Raw genomic sequence first — 26022 nt, 5'->3', positions numbered from 1 at the left:
CCGTGAAACACTGAGGATGACCAGTCCATGCACCACCTCACCCTGACCCTGACACCTTGCTGGGGTGTCGCTGAGAAAAGGAGAGGAGGGTAGCATTGGGGGCTGAGGTGCCACGCTTAAGCATGGTGCCCACCAGAAACCCCATCTCTCTATCCATGCCCAGCTCGTCCAGAGCGCTACCGACACCTGGGGTCTGAAGACGAGGAGACCTGTGTGGAGATCCGGCAGTTCTCCTCCTGTTCCCACCGCTTCAGCAAGGTTGGCACATGGGGGCATTTGGGGGCCAGGTGGATTAGCCTGGCACATCACTGCCAGGCTGGGGCATCCATTGTCCTGCCCAAGCTTCTAGACACTATGGTGTCTCTTCCTCCGTGTAGAGGCAGGGGCATTTGGATCATCTCCTTTCCTGCTGAGGGCATAATCCAGGCCCAGAAGGGTGCCAGAGCTTGCAAAACTATCATAGAAAAGTAGAGAAGGGTCTCCAGAGGTCACCCACCTCTGTTTACACCAGACTGGTTTTTGCTGTCTGCCTCCAGGTGTACAGCAGCTCTGAGTACCTGGCCAACCCTCCGGCCCTCGGCTTCCCCTCCTCCTCCTCAGGGGACTAGAGCCAAGGAGATGACAAGGATGACCGCTGGGATCGCAGCTTTGGAGACGAGGAGAAGAGCCGCCGGCCAACCACCGAGACTAGGTAGGCCTAGACCGGGGCAAGGGGTGGAGAGAGTTAGGGGACCCCTTTCAGCCATCAAGGGCGATGCTGGATTTATAAAAATCAAAACTAGCATGAAAAATAACTGTGCATGTGTAAAAGAGATTTAAAAACAAAATAACTGAAATTAATCCTTCATGAAAAATTACTTCTTAGCAATGACTGACAAACCACTATTACAAGTTGAGTTTCCTTTACCTGTCATTCTGAAATCCAAAATATTCCAAAAGCCAAAACTTTTTTCATGAGTGGCTGTGATAAATAACCTTTTCTTTCCTTCATTGCCCATAGGCTTCGTGCATGGACTTCCTGTGGGTCCACGGTCCACTCCTTCCGCCAAGAATGTGGCCATCGGTGCCCTGCAGCCCTGAGCAGTACCTGCAGCCTAGAGGCCATGCCCAAGTTTGCCTTCTCCTCTGAAGACGAGAGCCCCTCCAGGACTCCGACCAAGCGGGAGCGTCCCGTCTTTGTGGTAGGGGACCCTGAGACAGCCACTGCACCCCTGAGAACCCCCAGCAAGGCCTCGGCACTGGCAGGTATGTCTGTGCGCATGCAGGGGGCAGGGATCCCCAGAGCTATTTCTGCCTGCTGCCTTCAATCTCTTTCTCAAAAGTAGAGGTGAAGGACCCTTTTCAGCCCAGGAAATTGTGGAAGGGTCTCTGGGGCCACGTACCAGCAGTAGGCAGGGCTCTAGCTGAAGCTCATTGTGGTCAGGTGCCAGGCATTTACCAGTTTATCCAGTACAACTACTTACAGCCATGCAAAACCTTGTAAGTCTGCAAACCGTGGCTCCCTTTTCATGCAATACCTTGTTGGTCTGCAAACGAGAGCCTGTTTCACCCTCTCTTTGCAGCCCCCTTTGCTGGCTTATTACTTCTGGCCTGGAGAAAATAAAATAGATGAAGACATTAAAAATATAATAATTGGGCAGCGAGGGTTTAGGAGCCCCAGGGGTTCTGTGGGCAGAAGACTGCTCCTCCAAAATTGGGACAGGAGCTTTATTTGCCGGGGGGGGGGGTTGTGTGGCACGAGTCAGAATTGGAGAATAGTTACTTTCTTAGACTAGTGTTTCCAACAACCTGATCATCACTGCACTTAATATCCACTGAGGTTTGGTTCCAGGACACCCCCTCCCACCCCCTGTGGATGCCAAATCCAGTTGGCCGTGAATGTTCAAGTCCCATTAAACAAAATGCCATAACAAAATGGTGTCCCTTATGAAATATGGCAAAATCAAGATCTGCTTTGGGAATTTGTTTTATTTTTTTCATATTTTCAAGCTGTGAATGGTTTAACCCATGGGTAAAGAATCCGTGGATACACAATGCCAACTGGAAAGGAGGAGATTATCCCAAGCTCTGGTCTTGGCATGTCATATTTTGCACATCATAGATGGCCATGGAGTGCTTCGCAACCCTATAGGGTTGTCCCAGAGTTCATGATGACTTAAGAGTGTCTCCCTACTTCCTTCCTTCCTTCCTTCCTTCCTTCCTTCCTTCCTTCCTTCTATCCTTCCAGATGACTTAGCGAGCCTGAACCGTGTCCGTCTTCGGAGCAACAGCACTGGTGCCAAACAGTCCATCCCACGGCATTTGGAGCCCAAGAGTGGGAGGCGGATGGGGACCCCCAAGGACGGTCTTGGGAAACAGCAGCAGTGCCTGGCATCGGGTGGGCATGTGCCCAAATCAGCCTCCGTCTTGGCCCTCTCGCTAATCATCAGCTCAGGTTAGTGGGGCAAGCTGGATGGGGAGCCACTGTCCCCTCTTCTCTATCATGGGGTTTTCTGGGGAGTGTGTGACTCTTCCAAGCTGAGTTTCCATGGCCAAGATGATGGAGGAGCCCAAAATGCAGACCCTGCCTGGACTTGGAGTGCAAGCCAGATCTGCAGTCCCCAGACTTTCATCCTCCAGAGGTTTTGGGCTTCAGCTCCCAGAATTCCTGACTACTGGACAAGCTGGGAGCAGCAAGGGATTCTGGGAGTTGAAGTCCAAAACAACTGGAGGACCAAAGTTTGGCAATCACAAAGGATCAATTGTAGCACAACAGCCTGGACACCTGGGGATAAATGTAGATATCTGTAGATATCTATCTATCTGGTATAAAAATATTTCCATTAAAAATATTCCAGGAGATTTTACACCTTGAATCCCTGATCATAAGTCCCCCAGCCGAAAAGTATGTTCCATTCAAAAATAAAACTAAGGGAAGGACACTCATCAAGGAATATGCAAAGGGATCTTGCAAAGGCACCTTTGAAATTCAAAGGATTGCTTTGCAAAACTGGTCATTTTGCATCAGAATAAAATGCCTGGACAATTGATTTTATAGGAGCCTTGCACTGCATTTTAGTGTTGCCTTTTAGTGTTTTATATTATTGCAATAGTAACAGATGTTTTATTCTGCTAGTAAAGCACTTGGATAGTGCAACAACAATTGGACTGCATCTCACAAGAACACAACACCCACACTTGCCCTCTGTTTTTCCATCGTAGACGACTTTGCCGGGGGCGCCCTAATGAGCCCCATTTCCCCCCGGTTTCTCTCTTCCAACCCTTCCTCCCGGGATTCCTCCCCGAGCCAGGAGTTCTTGTTGGGCAGCACCACCCTCCGCCCCCCCATTGTCATCCATAGCTCGGGCAAGAAGTACGGCTTCACCCTCCGCGCCATCCGTGTCTACATGGGCGAAAGCGACTTCTACACTGTCCATCACATAATAATAATAATAATAATAATAATAATAATAATAATAATAATAATAATTTATTTATAGCCTGCCCAATCACAAGGAATCCAGGCGGGTTACAACAGTAAAAATAAAGATAATAAAATAAAATACAATAAATAAATAAAATACAATAAAATTACAGAGAGCGAAGTGAGTACATTCACAGTTAGGCCTGATGGAAGTTGGGCCTCTCTTTTTCACTCCCTCCCAGGTCTGATGATGACGTCATGGAGGGAGGGCTCTTCTTCTTGAGGCAAGGATTTTATTTTAATTAATTTTAATTTAATTCTTCTCATTAAATTTAAGAGAAGAACTGGTGGACAGAGTCACAGTAAATGGGGAGTAGAACTAGGTAGGGAAGGCTTGCCGGAAGAGATCCGTTTTAAGAGCCTTCTTAAAGGCTGTAAGAGTAGAAATGTCACGGATCTCCTTCGGCAGGTCATTCCATAGCTTCGGAGCTGCGATGGAAAAGGCCCTCTGGGTGACTGAAGTTAGCCTAGATTTTATTGGCTGAAGTAGATTCTTCCCCGAGGACCTTAGAGTGCGGGACGGACAGTATGGAAGTAGGCGGTCTCTTAAGTATTCTGGACCCAAGCCATGTAGGGCTTTGAAGGTAATCACCAATACCTTGTACTTTGCCCGGAAACTAATTGGCAGCCAGTGAAGGGATTTCAAAACCGGTGTTATGTGGTCAGTACGACGAGTACCTGTAATTAACCTGGCTGCCATATTTTGTACAAGTTGAAGTTTCTGAACTTGGCACAAGGGTAGCCCCATATACAGCGCATTACAGAAGTCCAATCGAGAGGTGACCAGCGCATGTACAACTGTTTCAAGGTCTCCCTGCTCCAGGAAGGGGCGCAGCTGGCGTATCAGCCGAAGCTGATAACAAGTGCTCCTGACTGTCGCATCTACCTGAGCTGTCAGGTGAAGCGACGAGTCAAGGAGCACCCCTAAGCTGCGGACAGAGTCTTTCAGGGGAAGTGTGACCCCATCCAGAACTGGCTGACATAATTCCATACCTGGGCTTGGGTTTCCTATAACAAGTACCTCCATCTTACCTGGATTCAGCTTGAGTCGGTTTTCCCTCATCCAGTCCATTACCGCCCCAAGACAGGCATTCAGAGGAGAGATGCCATCCATAGACACTGCATCAGTTTGAGACATAGAGAAATATATTTGGGTGCCATCAGCGTACTGATAACATCCTGCCCCATGTCTCCGGATGATTTTTCCCAGCGGCTTCATGTAAATGTTAAACAGCATAGGAGACAATATTGCGCCCTGGGGTACACCAAATTTTAGCGCTCTTTTAGAAGAGCAACTGTCTCCTAGCGCCACCATCTGGAATCTGCCTGAAAGGTAGGACCGGAACCACTGTAGAACAGTGCCTCCGATACCTAACTCTCTCAGGCGTTCCAGAAGGATACCATGGTCGATGGTATCGAAGGCCGCTGAGAGGTCTAAGAGCACCAGCAGGGTCACACTTCCCCTGTCGATGCCTAGACGGAGATCATCGACTAAGGCGACCAAGGCCGTCTCAACTCCGTATCCTGCCCTGAATCCGGTTTGAAATGGGTCCAGATAATCAGCTTCATCCAAGACTGCCTGTAGTTGATTGGCGACCGCCCTCTCGATCACCTTGCTCAAGAATGGCAACAACGAGACTGGCCTATAGTTATTTCTATCCAGAGGGTCCAGGGAGGGCTTTTTTAAGAGTGGTCTGACCATGGTTTGGGTGAGCAGAATGGGGTGTGGGGCTGTGGGGCGGGTGCCTGGATTGCCAATCCTCAGGACAAGGGGAGAGAATGCTGCCCCCTAAGTCGCATCCCTGTGTGTGTTTTTGTTTGCTTTCCTCATTTGTTAGACCCAGTGCATCATCATTTGAAAGGCACCCTCTGCAGCTATGGTGCCATGCATCAGGACATCCTATAAAATCACCCTTGAAAGAGGAACTTAGAAGCACAGAGTTGAAAGGGACCCCCAGGGGCCATCTATTCTAACTCTTTGCCAGGCAGAAATCCACAACTGAAGTACCTCTGAGAGGTGGGCATCCATCCCCTGTTTAAACCCACCCCAAAACACTTATGAAGCAAATTATCCACCTGCTCCCCAGCTTTCTGGAATCAGAAAAGGAAAAGTGGAGCTTGGAAGAATTACTTTTTTGGGAGTACAAGTCCCCAAATCTCCCCCCCCCCCCCCAATGTAATTTTCCCAAGCTCCTGTCCTCCTTCTCAAGGTCCTGCAATTCAGAAAGCAAAATTCTGGGTGTTTTTGAGCAGAGATGGATTTTGGCAAGTGGGGCATTGCTTCTGTTGGTTAGAGTGGTCCCATTGCTGAAGAGGAAAGGAAGGATCTTCTTCCTTGTTATTTTCTTCTGCAGCAACTTTTACTGTGGATTCCCATTGTATTTTCCATTCTGCTTATTACATGTTCTTAAAACAGCACGTGCAGAAAGTGTCCTCAATTTTGGATCCCAACTGCAAGCAGGGATCCCTGATTCCTAGTGGCCAGAGGATATTTATTTATCATGATTTCTTGCAAGTACCTATTATTATTATTATTATTATTATTATTATTATTATTATTAAGTTTTATTAATATAGCGCTGTAAATTTACACAGCACTGTACATACAATCTTTTAATTAGACTGTTCCCTGCCCTCAGGCTTACAATCTAAGAAGACATGACATAAAAGGGGAAGGGAATGGAGGATGGAGGCAGAAGCCTTCTGGGAAGGGCTCAGTTCCTTTGGATCACTTTCCTGCCCGTTGCAAAGCAAGATCAAATACAACATCTCTTCTCTTTTCCAAAGCATTCTTTGCAGGCAGATCTTAGAGTGTCAGGAGACCTGGGAAGCATTAGCTTTCTTGAACCCAAGGTCGATGGAGCCCTGGTGGCACAGTGGTTCAATGCCTGTCCTGCAGCCACTCACTCACAGACCATAAGGGGGCGAGTTCAAGACCAGCGAAAGGGCTCGAGCTCAACTCAGGCTTGCATCACTCTGAGGCGGCCACTAAAATGAGGACCCAGATTGTTGGGGGCAATTAGCATACACTTTGTAAACCGCTGAGGGAGTGCTTAAGTGCACTGATAAGCAGTATAGAAATGGACTTGCTATTGCTATTGATGGTGTTTTGCAATCCAAATTAACCAGCCTTTCTCTGATTTGCGTGGCAGAGTGTGGAGGAAGGGGGTCCTGCCCAGGAAGCCGGTCTCCGAGCTGGGGATCTCATCACCCATGTGGGGAGTCGGTGCTGGGCTTGGTCCACATGGATGTGGTGGAACTGCTACTCAAGGTGGGTTGTGAGTAGGGATGCCATAACCCGGCGGCTCCCATGACAATCACGCTTTTGGGGGAACCTGGCCCACCCCGGCCCGGTTACCCCTAAATCCCAGGTTTGGGCCCGGCCTCCGGGCCGCCGCTAATGCGGCTGGTGCTGGCCGGCCACCCACCTCTTCCTCCTCGGCCGCACCGCCCTCCTCCTCCTCCAATCCTCCTCCTTCTTCTGCGCAGCTGCTGCGCCACCCGCAGCACTTGCCTGGGCAGCGGCCAGCAGCAGCACACGCTCGCCCCTCTTGCGCACCCGTGTGCAGGGCTTAAAAAGGAGCGCGCGTCCCCGAAGCTGTCTGGCCAATGGCAGAAGAGCGGGGACTGGTCTGTTTCCAGCCCCAGTCTGCCTTTGGCCAGTGAGCTTTGGAGGAGAAGGAGGAGGAGGAGGACTGGGAGGAGGAGGACCGAGGAGGATAGGCCTCTGGGCCAGTGGGAGGGAAAAGCGCCATTTCCTGGCGCGAAATTCAACCAACGACGAGGAGGAGGAGGAAGAAGTAAGAGGAAGAAGAGGAGGAGGAGGAAGAAGAGGAGGATAAGGAAGAGGAGGAGGAGGAAGTAAGAGGAAGAAGTTGGAAGAGGAGGAGGAGGAAGAGGAGGAGGAAGTAAGAGGAAGAAGGGGAGGAGGATGAGGAAGAGGAGGGGGAAGAGGAGGAGGAGGAAGAGGAAGAGGAGGAGGAGGTGGGTGCCCATTTCCAAAGGTTTATTTCCCTCAAGGTGTCTTTTTTGTGTATTTTTGGTGCTTTTAATGCTAACAGGTCTGCCTTGTTTTAAAAACGATAGTGATGATGATGGAATGGAGGGGGGTGGTTTGGCCAGAAAGGGAAGTACATTTCTGCCATCTGTCTAGGAATAATGCCAAAATGTCCTCCATTTTGATCATGCCTAAGAAACATGCATTTATATTTACATTTTTAAAAAAATCATCAAATTTTTTCATGTGTCCTCCATTTTTTATTAAAAAAGTGTCCTACATTTGAAAATGTTATCCTACATTTGTTCCGGTTTGGAGGTCCTGACTTATGGCAACCCTAGTTGTGAGGCATGTACCTCCCCCCCCCAAACACCTCACTTTCTCCCTGACCCAAAGGGAAATCAAAGAGACCCCTCAATATCTAATAGTTCCTCACAGCATTTGCAGTCCAACTTGTTGTCCCAACTAGAGTAGACGTAAGCTAGCCAGGGAGGGAAGTGGGTGCACGGATCCTGCTCAGACTGATCCTGGGACTGGATCCTTCATCCATGGCCCATTTCAAGGAGGTCCCAGTGGGTCCCCTTTTCCTGCATCCCACCTCACTGGACCAACAACAGCAAGGACGACCATCTTGCAATCTTCTGCTCTGTCTCTCTCTTGCAGAGTGGTAACAAGGTGGCACTGAGGACCACTGCCCTGGAGAACACCAGCATCAAGGTAGGTCCAGCCCGGAAGAACAGCTCCAAGACCTGGATGGCCCGCTGGAGCAAGAAGGGCCAGAAACAGGATGGACAGGACCGGTAAGTAGCTGGCAAACTAGGGCGGGGGGAACCACCAGTTCCAAACAATGGTGGTAAAAAGCAGAGACAAGTTTAAAAATTCAACTGCTCCCACAACACACCTTTTGCTACTGTCACCCATTACACTTATTTTCAGGGAGTTCTCTTATATATGTACATTCCTCCTTCCATTCTTGTGGTCTTCAGACTTGCGTCCCTTGCTCATGCGCGAGGGATGAACGGAGAATGAAAGAATGGGGTGCGTGCTCGTGGCACACACTTGCATGCCCCCATGTGCTTGCATCCTATATTCAAGCCAGTGGGGCTTGACTATACCGTATATATTCGACTATAAGTCGAGAAATTTTTGCCCCAAAATGGCATCCAAAATTGTGGGTCGACTTATCTACGGGGCAATGCGGTACTTTGACCAAGCCTCTCCCCAGCCGGGCTACCTCTGCAAGAGATAGCCCAGCTGGGGAGGTGCTGGGAAAGGTACCCGATTGCCCCACAGCACCCCCCTTGGCTCGGCTCCCTCTGATGGGAAAAACCCAGCGAGGGAGACGATCGCGCACCCTGCAGCCTCTCTTCAGCCAGGCTTTCCCCAGAGAAGGAGCCCTGCCGAAGAGATGCCAGGGAGGGGGGTCGCCTTCCCCAAAAGCCTCTCTCCCGCGAGGCCCCTTCTCTGAAGAAGGAGCCCTGCCGAAGGCATTTGCCTTCCCCAAAGCCTCTCCTGGGCGATGCCCTTTCCTCAGCGAAGAGGCCTGGCTGAGGAGAGGCCCAAAAGCCTGTCCCTGGTTGGTCTTCTTTTGCGAGGGAAGCCTAGTGAGGGAGACGCTGAGGAGGGCACACCCTCGACATATCCACGGATCATAGAAAAATCCATATTTTTAGCCCCAAAAGTTGACCTAGACTTATATATGAGGTCGACTTGTACATGAGTATATATGGTAAGTGAAACTCCTTTTTTGCAAGGGGGTCTGGAACGGAGCCCCCGTGAAAAAGGAGGGGCGGCTGTATCACTTTTTCAGAGAAGCCCCACTTAAACCCAGTCATCGCCTTGACGTACTAAATAAAACCTCTTGTTCTGGACGTTTCCTTATTTATGTATAATTGGCCCTCCATATCTACAGATTTTGCATCCATAGATGCAACCATGCAGGGATTTCAAATATTCCCCCTCCCCACCCACACACACCCACACAAAATTCCTAAAAGCAAACCCTGATTTTTATATATTAGGACACCATTTTCTTCTTCGTGGTCTCTGCGAATCATACAAATGGGTTTCACTGCGCCTGCGCAGTGCTGTTCGGAAACTTCTAGAATCACTGGGCAAAGTACACTTTGCAACATATAGAAACTTTTTGGCGGCAGCCCCGCCCCCTTCCTATAAAGCCCCAGTTCCCGCTCTTTTCCCCAGTTCTTTTTTTCCGCCGCGTTTGGCTGCTGTTTGGAACTTTGCTGCTGTTGCTCGTTATTGGATCACTGGTTTTTCGGACTCGGACTGCCTTTTGGATTTTGTCTTCTCTGCTTTCCCGGTAATTTGGACCTTTGGACTGTCGACTTCGATTTTGGATCTCCATTTGGCTTGGCGACTCGGCAAGTATGTCTCCGCCATTCAAGAAATGTGAGGTCTGTGGAGGAAAGGGCCTGGTCCAGGACCCACATTCTTCTTGCCTTCTTTGCCTAGGAAGGGACCATGATGCAAAGGCTTGCCCTTTATGTAAATCAATGTCTTCCCAGGCCAGGAAGAATAGGGAGTCGCGACTAACATCCGCGATTGCCCAGGGAAAGATCCGGGAGGGGGACCCACGTCCATCTTTGGCCCCCTTGGCCTCGGTTGCAGTGCCTCCCGTGTCTTCGCGAGACAGCCCGGCCAGCGCTCCACCTGTGTCTGCCTCTTCAGCTCATGGCTCCAGAGAGCCCAGTGTTGTCTCTGACGTGGCCCGTGGTTCTGCCAAACCCAGTGCCACCTCCAAGCCTGCCAAGAACCCCCAAAAATCGGGGTCCACAGTGCCTACTGCCTCTTCGCTGGTCCGTGTGGAGCTAGTCCCCGGGGATGCTCCTACTACTCCGAAGCGGGGAGCCTCTGACCATAAGGCCCACAAGGCGGTTTTGGCTTCGTCTTCCAGCCCGAAGAAACCCAAGGATGGATCCAGACCTTCTAAGGTCCACTCCAAGTCCTCCAAGCCGGACATCTCCGAGGTTTCGAAGTCAAGGGCTGACATCAGCAGGAAGGATAAGACCAAGTCAGGATCTAGGGTTTCAGAGCTCCCTATCCCCTTCTTTCCTCCTGATGCCCCACGGGAGTCGAAGTCGAGCAAGAAGAGGCCCTCCGCTGCTTCGACTCCGGACGTTGTGGCATCAAAGAAGGCCAGGCCGGCTTCCCCTGCCAAGGCTGTCAGTCGGCGTGACCGTTCTCGGTCCCGATCCAGGTCTCCATCTCCAAGGGCTCCATCGGACAGGGATGGGTGTCGCCATTCACTCCAAGACGATTGTCCTAGGGGCCACCCCACTGGCACCGAGGACACTACCGCCAGAGGAGACGTGGCTTCAGTCCCGGGTTTTTCGGCATCGATGGTTCAGTTTTCGCACCCGGAGGAGGTGGACTTCCGTGTACAACGAAGGAGGTCACCGACCCCCCCTCCCACGCTCACCGGGCCGGGACCTTGAGGACGACTCCTACTTTTATGACTCTGAGACCAACCGGTACTATATGGCGGTACCGAGGGATGTGGCCATGCTCAAGTTCCCCTCCACGCATGACCGACACCGGGAGGATAGACATCTGGAGGTGGCTACCTCTTCTAAGACAACCCGGACTCTGTCTGCTCGCCGCCCGGCGGAACATCCTGGGACCGGGGTGACCATTGATTTGTTGGCTTCGGACTCTGAACCGGACCCCCTCCCCGAGTCTGAACGTTCCTCGGATGAAGGGGACCTTCCGCAAGACTCCCCTCAAGGGCTTCACTATCCGGAACCGGCCTCTCCAACCGACGACGTGCGGTCATTTAGCGAACACGTCATAAAGATGTCCCGTGCCCTGGACATAGAGTTGGCCTATCCAGAGGAGACCGCCAAAGACCCGGTTGAACGACGTGTCCATGGTCACATTCAAACACCTCCCGCCATACCGTTCCTGCCTTTGTTGGAGACTCTTGTGAAGCGCTCCTGGGATGCTCCCTCTTCTCTCCTGGGCCCGCCCCGGAAGATAGAGTACTTCTACAAAGTGTCTTCTCCAAATGCTCCATGGTTGGCCGCTCACTCTCGCCAGAATTCTGCAATTGTCGAGGGTGCCCAGAAGACGACAATCCAGCGTCAAGCCACCTCACCAGTTGATAAAGAGGCCAAGAAGATCGACTTGTTGGCCAAGAAGGCCTATTCGGCAGCTGCCCTAGTGGTCAAGGCCACTAACTATGCTGCCTGCATGGGCGCATACGTTCAGACCCTGATGGAGGGGATCGCCCTGGTCATCCCTGAGGTCCCGGATGAGGTCCAGTGTACTCTGACTGAGATTAGGGACGAGACCCACTCCATCGGCAGCTGGCTTATCACCGCCTCAAGAAACATTGTGGAGTGCTCTGGTAGGGCGATGGCAGCTTCGATTGCGCTGAGGCGCCACGCGTGGCTCCGTGGTTCTGACTTGAACCCAAACGTCAGAGCCACCATCGAAGACATGCCAATTGACGACTCGGAACTGTTCCATGCCGAGACGGATGACAAACTGAACAGAAAGTTCAGAATGAAGGCGGCCGCGAGGAAGCATGGCATGTCGGCCCCGGCGGCTTCTCCATTCCGAAGACGACCGCGCCCGTGGCAGCACCATCAAGGTCAGTCCCAGAGGTCCTTCTACCAGGACCGACAGTTCAACCAACAGGGCACCCAGCGGCAGAGGGATCCTTCCCAGTCTTCTTCTTCCTCTGGCCGCCGCAACCAGCCTGCACGGTACCGTAAGAGCCGCCAGCAGGACTTTGATCAGGCCAAGAAGAGGGCATGAGGGCCCCTTGCGCACTTCGTCCACCCCACTCCGTTCTTTTTGGACATTCTCAGGCCCTATGTCACCGTTTGGGCCTCCATTACTTCCGTCTCCTGGGTCTTGAACATCGTCCGTAGGGGTTATACCCTCGAGTTCAAAGAGCTCCCGCCCACCAGAGCTTTCATTTCCACTGTCCCCTCGGACACCCTTCTCGACGAAGTGCGCTCTCTGCTCCAGAAAGGGGCAATTTCACCGGTCCCACCTAAATTGCTGTCTAGATCTTTCTTTTCAAGGTATTTCACCGTACCGAAGTCGGATGGTGGGATCAGACCTATCTTGGACTTGAGGGAACTTAACTTTTTTCTTAAGTATCGGCGTTTTCGAATGGTAACCTTGGCTTCCATTTTACCATTGCTCCACCAGGACCTCTGGTTTGCCACAGTCGACCTCAAGGACGCTTATTTCCACATAGGGATTCGAGACTCCCACAGGAGATTCCTCGCCTTCGCCATCGGCTCCGCCGCTTACCACTACAACGTCCTGCCGTTTGGTCTGGCCACGACTCCGAGAGTCTTCACGAAGTCCATGGCCCCCGTAATGGCTTACCTCCACCAGAGGGGCTTCAGAGTCTTCCCATACCTGGACGATTGGCTGCTGGCAGCTCCCTCGCGAGAGGAGCTCCGGGACGCCATTCGTTTCACGCTGCGCCTTCTGTCAAACTTGGGACTGGTCGTCAATCTACAGAAGTCTTGCTTAGCGCCAGCCAAACAGGTCCGTTTCACCGGCTCCATTCTCGACTCCGAAGAATGCACCGCATACCTGCCTCGGGACCGCTTCTTGGCCTTGTCGGTTGCGATAAACGCCGTCCGGTCCCACAGGAGAGTAAAGGCGAGGGACATTCAGGTTGCCCTAGGACACATGGCTTCCACTACGTTCGTGACTCCATGGGCAAGACTGCGGCTGAGGCCGCTCCAGGCTTGGTCCTGTCGGTCTTCGACCCCATGACGGACTCCCCAAACAAATGGCTCACCGTACCGAGACCCATCGCCACCTCCCTACTGTGGTGGCTAGACTCCCGCAATGTTTGCATTGGCATGCCCTTCGCTCAGCCTCAAACGCAGTTGACCCTAACGACGATGTGGCACATGCGTTGATGGAGGGCTGGGGCGCCCACCTTCTGGACTTGTGTGTAAGGGAGAGATGGTCTCGACAGGAATGTCTTCTTCACATCAATGCACTGGAGATATTGGCTGTGGAAAAAGCACTGAAGGCCTTCGAATCCAGCATCACGGGCAAGGTGGTCCTTCTCAGAACGGACAACACCACCGTGATGTACTATGTCAACAAACAGGGAGGCACCAAGTCGAGGACGCTCCTAGACATTACGCTGAGAATCTGGGACTGGTGCATTCAAAGAGACATCCTTCTCCAGGCGATTCATCTGCCGGGGGACGAGAACACACTGGCAGACCAGCTCAGCAGGGCCTCCTCAACCTGCCACGAATGGAGACTGCATCCGGGGACGGTCGGCGACTTGTTTTGTCGGTGAGGAACTCCTCGGATCGACCTGTTTGCAACTGCCTCCAACAGCCATTGCCCCCAGTTCTGCTCCCGAATGCGTCACGAGAGATCTCTCGGGGACGCGTTCGCCTTCGATTGGTCCGGGGAGACGCTCTACGCCTTTCCCGTTCCCCCTGCTCACCAGAGTGGTCTCGAAGATGTTGAGGGAACACGTCAATGCGATCCTCATCACGCCGTGGTGGCCGAGGCAGCCGTGGTTCCCGTCGCTGCTCAACCTCTCCGGCGATGAGTTTCTCCGGTTGGAGTTGCGACCAGACCTCCTCACTCTCCAAGACGGGAGAGTCCGGCATCCAGACATCGACACGCTACCGATGGTGGCGTGGAGGCTTCGCCGCTGACATCGCTCCCACCTTCGGTACAGAGGGTGATCCGTGCCGCATATAAGCCGGCGACCCAGAGGTCCTATGCCTCCAAGTGGAGGAGGTTTCTTCATTTCCTTGATGAGAGGGGCCTGCCACCGCGTAGCGTCATGGTACCAGTGGTGCTAGAGTTCCTGATGTCGTTGGTGGACGCGGGGCTGTGCCTCACGTCCGTTAAATGTTATCTTTCGGCCATTTGTTCTCATTTTCAATATGATGGTTTGTCTTCCTTTTTCAGGGACCCTCTTATTAAAAACTTTTTGAAGGGTTGCGATAACCTTCATCCCCAGGTCTCGGCTCCTGCCCCGGCTTGGAACTTGGATGTTGTACTGTCTGCCCTCCAATCCAAGCCCTTTGAACCTTTGGCCACAACGGACTTGAGACCATTGACTTGGAAGACTGCATTCCTTGTGGCCATCACTTCTGCCTGCCGGGCGGGAGAACTTTGTGCCTTGCGGAGGGATGAGCCCTTCCTTCGGTTCCACAGGGACAAGGTGGTGCTCCGAACCAATATCACCTTCCTCCCCAAGGTGGTTTCATTTTTTCACATGTGCCAGGACATTGTTTTGCCTACCCTAGCTTCGAACCCGTCCACGACTGAAGAACACAGCTTGCATATGCTGGACGTTCGTAGAGCCTTGGCTTTCTTCTTGGATAGGACTGCGGGTTCAAGTCGTTCCGAAAGACTTTTTCAATGTTATTCGGAACCTAGGAAGGGACTGCCTGTGTCATCTCAGAGACTGTTGAAGTGGGTGGCAAACACCATCCATCTCTGTTATGAACTATCGGGCAAATTGACTCCAGTCAGGGTACGCTCGCATGCGACCAGGGCGGTTGCAGCATCCTCTGCTTTCCTTGCAGGGATTTCTTTGGAGGATGTGTGTAAGGCTGCTATTTGGTCCCAGCCTTTGACGTTTATTAAACACTATAGGCTGGACACCAGGTCTAAAAGTGATACAGCTTTTCAGGTTTGCATTGACCATGTTGTTGATCAGTTTGTATTTATGACACTGCTTCTCTATACGGTTGTTTATTCAGTCTTTGTTTTATGTCATTGCATTGACAATGCTTGGTATTGCTTCTGTATATATATATACACCTTGCTTTACCTTCCAGGTTTTGTATTACCTGTCTTGAGTGTCATGGTTGCCTTGTATATACTGTGTTGGTATTCCTCAGGTAACAAAGAATGACTGATTTATGTTGGACTGATTAAAGGTTTATTGTTCAATAAAAACATTTCTTAACCTAGCTTGGGTTCAGGACACTCCCTCCACCATTACCTAAGCTTGTCAGTCTAAACCCATTTGTATGATTCGCAGAGACCACGAAGAAGAAGGACAGGTTGCTTACCTGTAACAGTATTTCTTCGAGTGGTCATCTGCGAATACATACAAATCCCACCCGTCCGTCCCCTCAGTGTCCTGCTCACTTTGGCTCTCTTCCATCGCCTGCTTGGCGGAAAAATTGCGGAACTGGGGAAAGAGCGGGAAGGCAGGGGCCTTAGAACGGGTGGGCAGAGTTACCGCCAAAAAGTTTCTATATGTTGCAAAGTGAACTTTGACCAGTGATTCCAGAAGTTTTCGAACAGCACTGCGCAGGCGCAGTGACACACATTTGTATGTATTCGCAGATGACCACTCGAAGAAATACTGTTACAGGTGAGTAACCTGTCCTTCTGAATGGGGATTGAATTTGAACTTCCCAACTGTTTAGTTAAGTAGTAACTAAAACATTGCACCAAAAGTTCCTGCATTTTGCAAGAGTTTTTTTTTTAATTTCCCCAGCACAATATAATCCATTTCTTGAGACCTCACTGCTTACATTGTTTTTCTCTGTTTACTGGAAAAAGTGCAAAAATGAAAAATTAAATTACATTGCACACTATCCAGGCAATGTGGTGAAGTGTTTGATGTTGTGGCTTCAGCCTTTGCTAGACTGAAAGTTACAAACCAGATATTACCTAGGCTGATTGAAGCTGCAACCACACACTGTCTTGTGCAACAGTGCTAGATTTTACAACATTTTTTCTTGTGCAACACTTTTCTTTTGCAGTGTTGCTGTTTTTATTTAGACAACAGCAATTTTGCATGACAAAAATGTTGTTGTGATTGAAGCTGCAGTCACTCACAGTAGCAATGTTGTGCAGCAAAAACATTGCAACAGATCAACACTGTTTCATCAAAAATAAGTTTTGTTTTGAAATGTGGATGTTTTCTGGCACAACATTTTTTTTCTGGGCAAAATTTGTGGGGTGCAATATTGTTGCTGCGTAAAAGAAGCAATCTTGCACACAACACACACATGGGTCTTCCTGAAAGCATTTGTTTCCATACCAGTAGCCGGGTGTTTTTTGGGGAAAGACTGCACAGAAGGAGCTGCGTAGCTTCTGGAAAGATGCTGTTTTCTGGGGAAGCTGTGCAGCTTTTGTGGGAAAGCTGTGCAAATGCCCATCATTGCAAAGGAAAGAATTTCCAAGTGCCTGGAAGGTAGAGTATATTTATGTATACTCTTTTTTTTCTCCTTTCCCCTCTCTTTTCTCTTTCTGTTAAAATCAATTAAAAAAAATTTTTTTTTTAAAGGAAAGTATAGGATGCAAAATGGTTTCCTTGTCTTGGACATCTGTGGACTGCTTCCTTCTTCCACTTGGTGCATTCATGCAGGTGACACTTCCTTCCTCTCTCTCACTCAGGAGGAAGTCTTTCTTCCAGAAGATCTCCAGGCAGTCTTCTGTCTAGCATACGAGTCGGAGTTACTCCTCGGGGCTCCATCATTCCATCTCCTCCAGCGAGAGCCTCCCAGGGTCTCCAACCCACAGCCTCTCCCCTGCGCCTACCCCCCCTTGCCAAAGCCCAGCCCCAGACGCCCTCCCAGGTAAGCAGCTCACGGTGTCCCCTGGAATCATTTTTATTAGAGTACTTATACCCCACCCTTCAGCCCTAAAGGCTATCAGAGCAGCTTACAATTCTTATTTTTAATGAGGGGTCCTTCTTTGGGGAGGGGGTCTACTCAGCCTTCAGGGACACAGGGGCATCCTTGGTGGGTTTTTAGGGTATTGTGGGGGGTCCTTCAGCCCCTGAAAACCAGTCTGTGGAGTCCTCTTCAAGCAATCCAAAAAGCAAAAATATTTTAGTATTAGTATATTTATTTTCTACAACAATTGGGACTCACAGCAGAATTACAGTCTAAAAGCACAATACAATTAAAAACTTACAGAAGTGACACAATCAATTATATAAGACTTGAGCAAAGGAAGAGCAGAGTTAAAAGCTCCAGGAGCAAAAGCAAGGTGGAATTTGGACATTCCCACTCTCAGCTTCAAGGCTGCAGTGGCTCCTCTGCTTTGAGAGCAAATGCCAGATCTAGGGGCCATTGCCCAAAAGGCCTTACCTTGCATCACTGTCAGCTGAGCCGCCTCTGCAAATGGAACATGCAGTAGGGACCATGGAGATGATTGGAGCCTCCAGGCCATTCGTAGAGAAGGGAGGGGAGGCTTTCTGGACCCCCAAGACCCACAGAGCCCTTCAGGGCTCTGCAAGCAGGACCTTGAACTGGGCCATGTGTATATCTCTGTGAAAAGGGACTGTTCCTGGCACAAGGCAGGTGTAAATGTGGAGAGTTTGGGAGTCTTGCTTTGGGGACTACAACACCCAACATCCCCTCTCCTGCCCTGCTGGTGGGGTCTTTGGGACAGAGGAAGGGAAGATGGTTTGAGGTCCCACACAGCTCTCCCCCTTTTCTCCACAGACCTGTCCTCTTCACCCCAGAGCACTTCGCCAGTGTCCAGCACACCCACTTCTCCAGCTGGGCACATCCGGCCCAGCTCCCTCCATGGCCTGGCGCCCAAGCTCAGCGGGCAGCGCTACAAGGTGGGCCGCCGCAAGTCCACCAGCAGCATACCCCCCTCCCCTTTGGCATGCACCCCCTCCTCTTCCACTGCCCCTCAACCTCCCTCGCCCCAGCGCTCCCCCTCACCCCTCCCCTTTGCTAAGGGACCTTCGCCCGCCTTCCAGGGCAAGACCCTCTCCCCGCCTGCCGTTACCCGCCAAAGTGCCCGGCCTCGCTCTGCTGACGGTGCCCACTCTCCACTCCTCAAGAGAGTCCAATCAGCCGAGAAGATGGCTGCCAACCGGAAGGCACCTGCCTCGGCTCGGGATGAGAGCTGGGAAGGTGGCATTAGTGGCGGCAGTGGCATCTCCCGCCTCCGGCACTGGACCAGCGAGCGCCATGACCAGGAGTGCCAAGAGGTGGTGGTAATGCGCCGGCTCAACCTCTCGGAGCGCCGGGACTCATTCAAGAAGCAGGAGGCTGTCCAGGAAGTCAGTTTTGACGAGCCGGAGGTGCCCAATGGGGAGAGCCGGCCCTTTGCCCGCCAACCTGGCTTCCACACAGCCCCCTGGGTGACAGAGGGGCCCTGCCAGCCCCCCAAGCCTCCCCCAGTGCCCCACATCGCAATACAAGCGGAGGACCGTCGAGCAGTGGCATAGGAGTGCCAGGCATTGTATCCGCTGCGGCTGGAGGCCCGGGTCTACATCGAACAGGAGGATGGCACAACGGCAGTGGAATACACTAGCGTCTCTTCCCAACGCCAGGGGAGCCGGGAACAGAGAGACCCCACAGCTGAATCCCCCAACAGCCATGGGGAGGGGGAGGAGATGGATTCAGAGGAGGGTCAGTTTGGAGGGCATTTGAGAAACCCTCCTGGGGGCATCCGTGGGGAAGGCAGCTTCTCCCTGGAGTTGGGGATGGTGAGGATGACCCAGGACAGAGTGAGGAAGAGTAGCTGAGGGACCCCTAAGATGGGGGTCTCCTTTTTCCTTCCACCAGCCCCCCCAAGATGGGGGTCTCCCCTTTTCTTCCACTGGCCAGTTCTTATCCACCCATCACCTACCCTCCTTTTATTACCCCATGGGGGCCTTCAGGATAAAGTCTGCTGTCTTTCTCTTAACTGGAAAAGGGGGTCCTCTTTCTTCCCCACACCTTGGGGCAAAGTAGAAGCCCTGGAATGGCTGTTTTTTGCAAATCCCACCCCCTGCAGTTCCAGAGGGATGTTTTGGGTGCATTTGGGCAGGGGGTCTCCAGACCAGTTGCCCCCCCATGGCGTGGGGGAAACACTACCAACTCTAGCCTAGTTCTCTCCATTTATGTTTGGGGGGCTGCCCCATATTTGGTCCCTGCCAGCCTCCCATCCAAGTGTCTCCAGGGTCCATTTCTTCCTATTCTGGGAGATGTAGGGGGAGGCATTTGGATAGGAGGACCCCCTGCAGAAAAAAAATTCTGAAAGCCGTCCATTTTTTGCCCCACATCCCATTTCCCAAAGTTCAGCGAACCAACCCCTGTTCTTTTTTAAAACTTCTATTTAAAAAGAGGACCAAAAAAAGCCCTAGAAATCTTTTTTTTAAAGAAAAAAAGTAGTGTTTTTGTTATTTTTAGTTCCTGCAAATGGATGCATTTTGGAGACATGAGTAAGAAGCCAAGCCATTTTGGGTGTGTGTCTTAGGACTCTTTGCATCTCACTTGGCTGGTCTAAGTTCTAGCATTTGCAAACCTGGCTCCCTCAGATATGTTAGACTCCAACGCCCATCATCCCCACCCATCTTGGCCTGAGGAAAGATGATCCCGTTGCATCTTCCCCTCCAAAGAGACAAATTCTGAGAACTGTTGGTTACCTTTTATGGGGACTATGACTCCCAGCACCTCCTCTTTTCTGCCGACATTTGGTGGGGGCCAATGGGGGGGGCAGGGAGGGTGAATATTTAGGGGTGCAAATTAAGCAAATCCTGCTTTCTGAGCCAATTCGGGGACTGCTGGAAGAGGCAGCTAAAGCCCCCTTGCCTTCAGACAGTAGCATCTGATTCGGATTTTCGCCAGAGAAATCGATCAAAGTTGGATCGAACGCAGATTCAAATGGGAACGTTGTCCCTATAATCTGATTCTTGATTCGTTTTATAGCCCAGTGGGAATGGGGCCTCAGTGGCATAAACACGTGGAAGTGTTTGGTGCTTGCAGATGATGCAAGAATAGCCATGACTTTCCTTTGCCCCCCTCCCCACTTTATCCATCCTCCCAAGGTGGGCCCAATGCTGACTCTTCCTTTCCTGCAAAGCCATGGAAGTGGCCAGCAGAATTGTGGGGAGGATTTTTTTTGGTACCCCACTTTTTGGACCCACCTACAAGCAAAGACATGCTGCTCAGCGCACAGCGGGGGTCTGCAGAGGCCCAGATCCACCCATGATTTTGAATTTTCTGTGTGCTGCCATGAGTCCCTGTATTGGAAGAAATAAATAAAAGTTAATAAAATAATTCCTCCTGATGCAGATGAGCCCTGGGGTGGGCTTCCCAAATCCGTGGCCCCTGCATTTGAAAGCCAGGGGTGGAGGGGTCCACATTATGGACAGTGAGCTTGAATCAAAGGGAGTCTGATAGGCCCTGACCCTATTTTGGGGGATAGTGGTTAGCAGCCTTTAAAGTTTGGAGGAAGACACAGAGCCAATTTGCAGCCTCCACTCTGGTATGGGGGCTTCTGGCCTTCTCCTGGTGTCTGTTTGTTTGTGGGCCCCAAAGCCTCCCTTCAATTTCTTTTCCTGGCCCTTATTTTAACCACTGAGGACTATTGCAGTCTGCATTTGGGGAGGCGGCTGCATTTGGGAAGGAGTCTTCTTAAAATCAGGAACAGGAGACACTTGCATTTGGGGCTTTGCATCCAATTTGTTGGTTGCTTTGTATGGCATTCTCTCTATTTGGGAAGAAGGGTGAATAAAAAGAGATGGCGGTGGGATGAGACCTCTGCCTCCTCCCTTGGATTGCACCCATTGTGGCTGTGGAGTTCTTCTTCCAAACCGGGTTCGGATGTGGGAAAGCTCTGGAAGAAAATGAGATGCTTCGGTACGTGGGGCAGAATTCACACCCAGAGCTTAAGGACCAGGAATTCAGAGGGCAGAGAGGGAGCCCAGTTTGCTGGGAGATGTTAAGGAAAGGTGGATGGCAAAGAGCCCACCCCCCAGTTGCTGCCAACTAGGAGAAAGGGGCAGGGGCAGGGGCTGGGAAGAGGGCCAGAAGATGCTGCCTTTGCTCAGGGCACCGTTCCTGCCAAAGTTCATGCCCATTGTTGCTGCAACTGGGCCAGTTCACACTACATTTTTGTAGCATTACAGCCCCACTTTAATTGCCGTGGTTGCATCTCACAGATTCGTGGGATTTGTAGTTTTGGAAAGCATTAGCAGCCTTTCTCAGAATTGTAAATGCCTGAACTGCAGATCCCAGGTGGAACCATGGCAATTAAATTGGAATAACGGGCATATACTAGGTCTTGGGTCTTTCCCTTCTGGCTGAGGGCAGTCTCATCTCCTCAGGGCTGAACCACCAGAGAGGCATGGCTAAAAAACAAGATAAATTGTGTTGTTGTCTTCAAGTCCTTCCCAGTTTACAGTGCACTATGGAGTTTTCTTGGCAAGATTTGTTTGGAGGACTTTTTGCCGTTGCATTGCAGTGAAGCTGAGAGCGTGTAATTTGCCCAAACTCACCTGGGTCCAAAACACACTGAAATAATCCAGTTTGAGGCTGCTTTAAAGGCCCAGGCTCGTAGTTTATTGTGGCAGCAGAGCTCTTTATCAGAGAAAGATAAACATCTCACAAAACTACAGTTCCCCAAATTCCCTAGCATTGAGCCAGGGCAGTTAAAGTAGTCTCAAACTGGCTTATTTCTGGAGTGTGTTTTGGACCTTAGTGCGTGAGCAAAGGGGATTCGAACCCTAGTCTTTTAGAGTCCAAGTCCAATGCTCAAATCATGCTGGCTGTCCTGGAGAGATCTTCTCTGAGGCAGCATCTGCACTGCAGAAATAATCTAGTTTGGGACCGCCTTAACTACCCCGGCTCAATGCTAGGGAATTCTGAGGTTTGGAGTTTAGTGAGACATTTAGCTTTCTCTTGTCAGAGAGCTCCGGTGCCACAACAAACTACAATTCCTAGGATTCCATAGGAGCCATGGCTGTGAAAGTGGTGACAAACTGGATTATTTCTGCCATGTGAGTCTTGCCTAAGAAAACCAACTATGAAGTTCATGGGATCGCCATAAATCAACAGGCGACTTGAAGGTACACCTGTGCAGACATCTATGCATCTGCACATGTCTGCCTTCAAGTCACCTGTTGATTAATGGCAATCCCATGAATTATATTCATATATCTGTGTGTGTGTGTGTGTGAATTCCACTTTGTCTTGCAAATCTCGGTTTGGGAAGCTCCCTGTGTTTCTGCTCCCTGCAGAACAAAAGAGTTTTTGCTGAGCTGGAAAAAGACGGGGGCTACTGTAACAGAAATTTCAGGAAACTTAAATTTCTAGGATTGGCAGAGCAATAGGATTGGCAAGAGGACCTAGTAATTGAAAATCCATAAGTTTATTTCCAATTGTCGACAAAGGAAAACAATGAACTCAGTGGAATTCAAGTTCCAAAAGCTGAGACCCCGAACAAGACAAAATGGCTCTTTTTATATTATTCAAGACAAAGAAGCTTCTTCAATACACCTGGTTGGCTAATTACAATTTAAACATACAGAATTCTTACAGTCAGAACAGAAATACATGCATACATTAAAACTGCATCATCACTCCTTACCCCCTCCTGTAGGAATTCAGTGGCTTTCCTCCTAACCTTGCTTCTGAATGTCCTTATCTCAGTAGTTTATGTTATGTCTTTTTACTGGTGCCAGCTTCCATCCAGGTCAAGATGCACTCCTTATTCCTTTGCTCTAGTTTTTCTAAACTCCAAGCCTTTATTTCAAAAACCATCTCTTTGGCTGACAAAGGTGACTCCATCTTTCTATAGCTTTTTATTTCAACAAGGAATATTTCCACCACACTACCTTTGCATCTGTGGCACTGCTTTGCTAAGCAAAAAAAGGTCTGCGGGCCTCAAAATCTGCCTGGCCGGGAGAAGGGAGAGCCAGCAGGTGGTTGGGTTGGATGGCTTTTGGGGGGGGGCCTTTCAAACTTTATGGTTCTAGGATTCAGGTTCTTGCTATAGCAGAGCCTGGCTCTGGACAGGGCAAAGGAGGAAGGAGGTCTCCCCAAAGTGACACTGGACCAAACTGTGGAACTGACTGCCACAAGGGCAAAGTGACAGCTGCCACCTTGGATGGCTCTGAAAAGAACTTTTAAGCTGATGCCTGACAACTTACAGAGGAACCTTTTCCAGGGTTTTCTTGGCAAGATTTCTTCAAAGTGGTCGCTATGGCCTTGCTTTGAGGCTGAGAGAGTGTTGGTTTCCGTGGTGGAGCTCGGACTCAAACCCAGGTCTCCCAGAGGACAAGGAGGATGCTTCACATGGCAGAGGCAACCCTGTGGAGCTCACTGCCACAAGCTTCTTGGCCACAAAAAGGGCCCTGGCACCTTCCATCTGGTGTCTGGGGGTTGTCTCTGTACAACTCCTGCCTTTGACCCACTGGAATAGATGGCCTCCTGGGGTCCCATCCGGCATGCTCTTCCTCGGAGGATTATTTTGGGGGTAGGCTTTCCTTAGTCAAGTGGGGGGCAGCTATGGGGACCCCTCTTTCCCAACAAAGGTGCCATTTGGGTGGCTCTGCTGCCTTCGAGTCATTTCAGCCTCTGAGGCTGAGAGAGTGAGACTTCCCCAAGGGAAATGAGCTTCCATGGCCCAGCAGAGTGGATTTGAACGCGGGTCTTCAGAATCATCGTCCAGGGCCCAAACCACAAAGCACCATCTCTCTGGGAGGAGGTACATACCAGACATGGTTCTCCTCTTCTCTAGTTCTGGGTTGGGGGTCCCCCAGAGGCATCACTAGGGTTGGCATAACCCCTCTTTCTGTGCCTCATTGGTTACAAGGGCACCATTTCTTATGGATGCTCATTTTGGTGTTACTCCCTTTGATGGTGTCACCAGGTGCAATCCGCACCCCCTGCATGCCCTTCATGACCCCACTCCATCTCACAGATAGGAGCGGCACACACTCTTGGCCCCCGTCTATTCAGAATAGAAGAATATTCAAACAAAAATGGGTCTGGAGGCTGCAAAGAACTGGCAAGGAAGCGAAAATTCAGCTCCACCAGGACCCCCAAATGTTGCAAAAGGGGGAAGCCCTAAAAGCAGATAATGGGGGAAGGACTATAGGGGGTGCCTTTTCAATGGTCCCTTCCAGCCCTCCTTTCCAGGCAGACTGACTCTTTGAAGCAAATGGCTCCCCATTCGTGCCAAAGGCACTCTTCACATGGCTCAGAGCTAGGTCCTGGGGGAGGGTTCAGCATTAGAACAATATGGTGGTTGTTAGTTGCTTCAATTTATAGCTTAATCACAATCCCATACATAATAAGATGTGTGCACTAGATTATTCTGGAAGATCAAGTTTTAAACTTTTTAAGGAGCTAAGAACTGTGTCATACTATTTTTGCATAATGTTATATCCATCCTCCTGCTGCCCAGGTTTTCCAAAGGAGCAATTGACAATCCACTCCAAAATAATGTGTGTGTGTGTGTGTGTGCGCGCGCGCGCGCGCGCTTTTTAGTGACGTTGTGGATTGTGTGGCCTCATGGCCGTTTCCGAAGGAGAAAGAAAGGGGGGAAAGTTTTTTTAAAAAAGCCCCGTCAGCAAAGTAACTTGTGGACAGAAAGCAGGAAACTCTGCGCCAAATCCAAAGGAACTCCCATTGCATTTGGGCAAGAAACCAATTGGGAAAAGTAACTGACATTTAACCATATCTTCCTTTGGAGTCTTTCATCTCTTAATCCTGGAAAGAAAATTCTATGCTGCAGTGGCATTTTATAAAAGAATTATATTGATGTGGATAGCGATTCCCTACAAATCAACAAAAAAATAAAATAAAATTATTTAAAATAAATAATGTAATTAAGTCCCCCCTTTTTGTTTGTTTGTTTGTTTGTCAAAAAAGGTGCAATTGATTCTGTCTGGTTTCTGCCACTGGGAAGGGATTTATTGGTTAAAAAGTAGATTTTAATCCCCCACTTCATGTAAGGTACTGCACTTGGGCCGGTAAAATGAAATGCAGATATAGGATGATGGAGGACACCTGGCTGAACGAGAGACTTATTCATGTGAAAGGGATCAAGGAGTCCAAGTGGACCACAAGTTGAACATGAGTCAACAGTGCAATGCGGCAGCTAAAAAGGCCAATGCAATTTTAGGCTGCATCAATAAAAGTATAGTGTCTAGATTAAGGGAAATAATAGTGCCACTCTATTCTGCTTTGGTCAGGCCCCACCTGGAATAATAGTGTGTCCAGTTCTGGGATCCACAGTTGAGAAACTGGAGCCATGTGTCCAAAGGAGTGTGACTAAAAGGTTGTTTTCTGCTGCTGCAGAGAATGGGACCCAGTGGAGCAATGGATGCAAGCTCCAAGAAAAGAGATTCCAGCTCAATATTCAGAGGAACTTCCTGAGAGTAAGGGCTGTTCGACAGAGGAACTCCTTCCTTCCCTGGAGGTCTTTAAACAGAGGCTGGATGGCCATCTCTCAATGGGGATGCTTTCATTGGGAGCTCCTGCATGGAAGAATAAAGGGGTTGGACTGGATGGCCCTTTTTAGGGTCTCTTCCATCTCTACGATTCTATGAAAAGGTCCAGTAAATGGCGCTGTGGTTCAATGCCTGTCCTGCAGCCAGTCACTCACAAACCATAAGGGGGCGAGAATCCCAGCTAAGGGAGCTCAAGCTAGACTCAGGCTTGCATCCTTCTGAGGAGTTCACGAAAATTATTATTATTATTATTATTATTATTATTAACCTTTATTTATAAAGCGCCGTAAACTTACACAGCACTGTACATACAATCTTTTAGTCAGACAGTTCCCTGCCCTCAGGCTTACAATCTAAAAAGACAAGACACAAAAGGAGAAG

At 50.2% G+C, this 26022-nt stretch overlaps 1 pseudogene across 1 annotated transcript in view; it reads left to right on the top strand.

Annotated features, from left to right (window-relative positions):
* The window catches only part of LOC149284534 (microtubule-associated serine/threonine-protein kinase 3-like), a 37412-nt pseudogene extending 17877 nt beyond the window's left edge, over nucleotides 1-19535 (top strand). Inside the window, exons 18-27 of the transcript XR_016277836.1 lie at nucleotides 164-258; nucleotides 537-691; nucleotides 1001-1245; nucleotides 2228-2434; nucleotides 3202-3418; nucleotides 5163-5172; nucleotides 6616-6734; nucleotides 8124-8260; nucleotides 16851-17032; nucleotides 17906-19535. The product of XR_016277836.1 is annotated as a microtubule-associated serine/threonine-protein kinase 3-like (transcript). The remainder of the gene's footprint in view (nucleotides 1-163; nucleotides 259-536; nucleotides 692-1000; nucleotides 1246-2227; nucleotides 2435-3201; nucleotides 3419-5162; nucleotides 5173-6615; nucleotides 6735-8123; nucleotides 8261-16850; nucleotides 17033-17905) is intronic.
* Nucleotides 19536-26022: the final 6487 nt, after the last annotated feature.

This window comes from Sceloporus occidentalis, unplaced genomic scaffold, assembly GCF_023333645.1.
Source record: "Sceloporus occidentalis isolate IW3139 unplaced genomic scaffold, rSceOcc1.0.p SCAF_91, whole genome shotgun sequence".
Taxonomy (NCBI): domain Eukaryota; kingdom Metazoa; phylum Chordata; class Lepidosauria; order Squamata; family Phrynosomatidae; genus Sceloporus; species Sceloporus occidentalis.
Note: the sequence above shows the minus strand (reverse complement) of the source record. Positions and strands in the feature narration are given on the sequence as shown.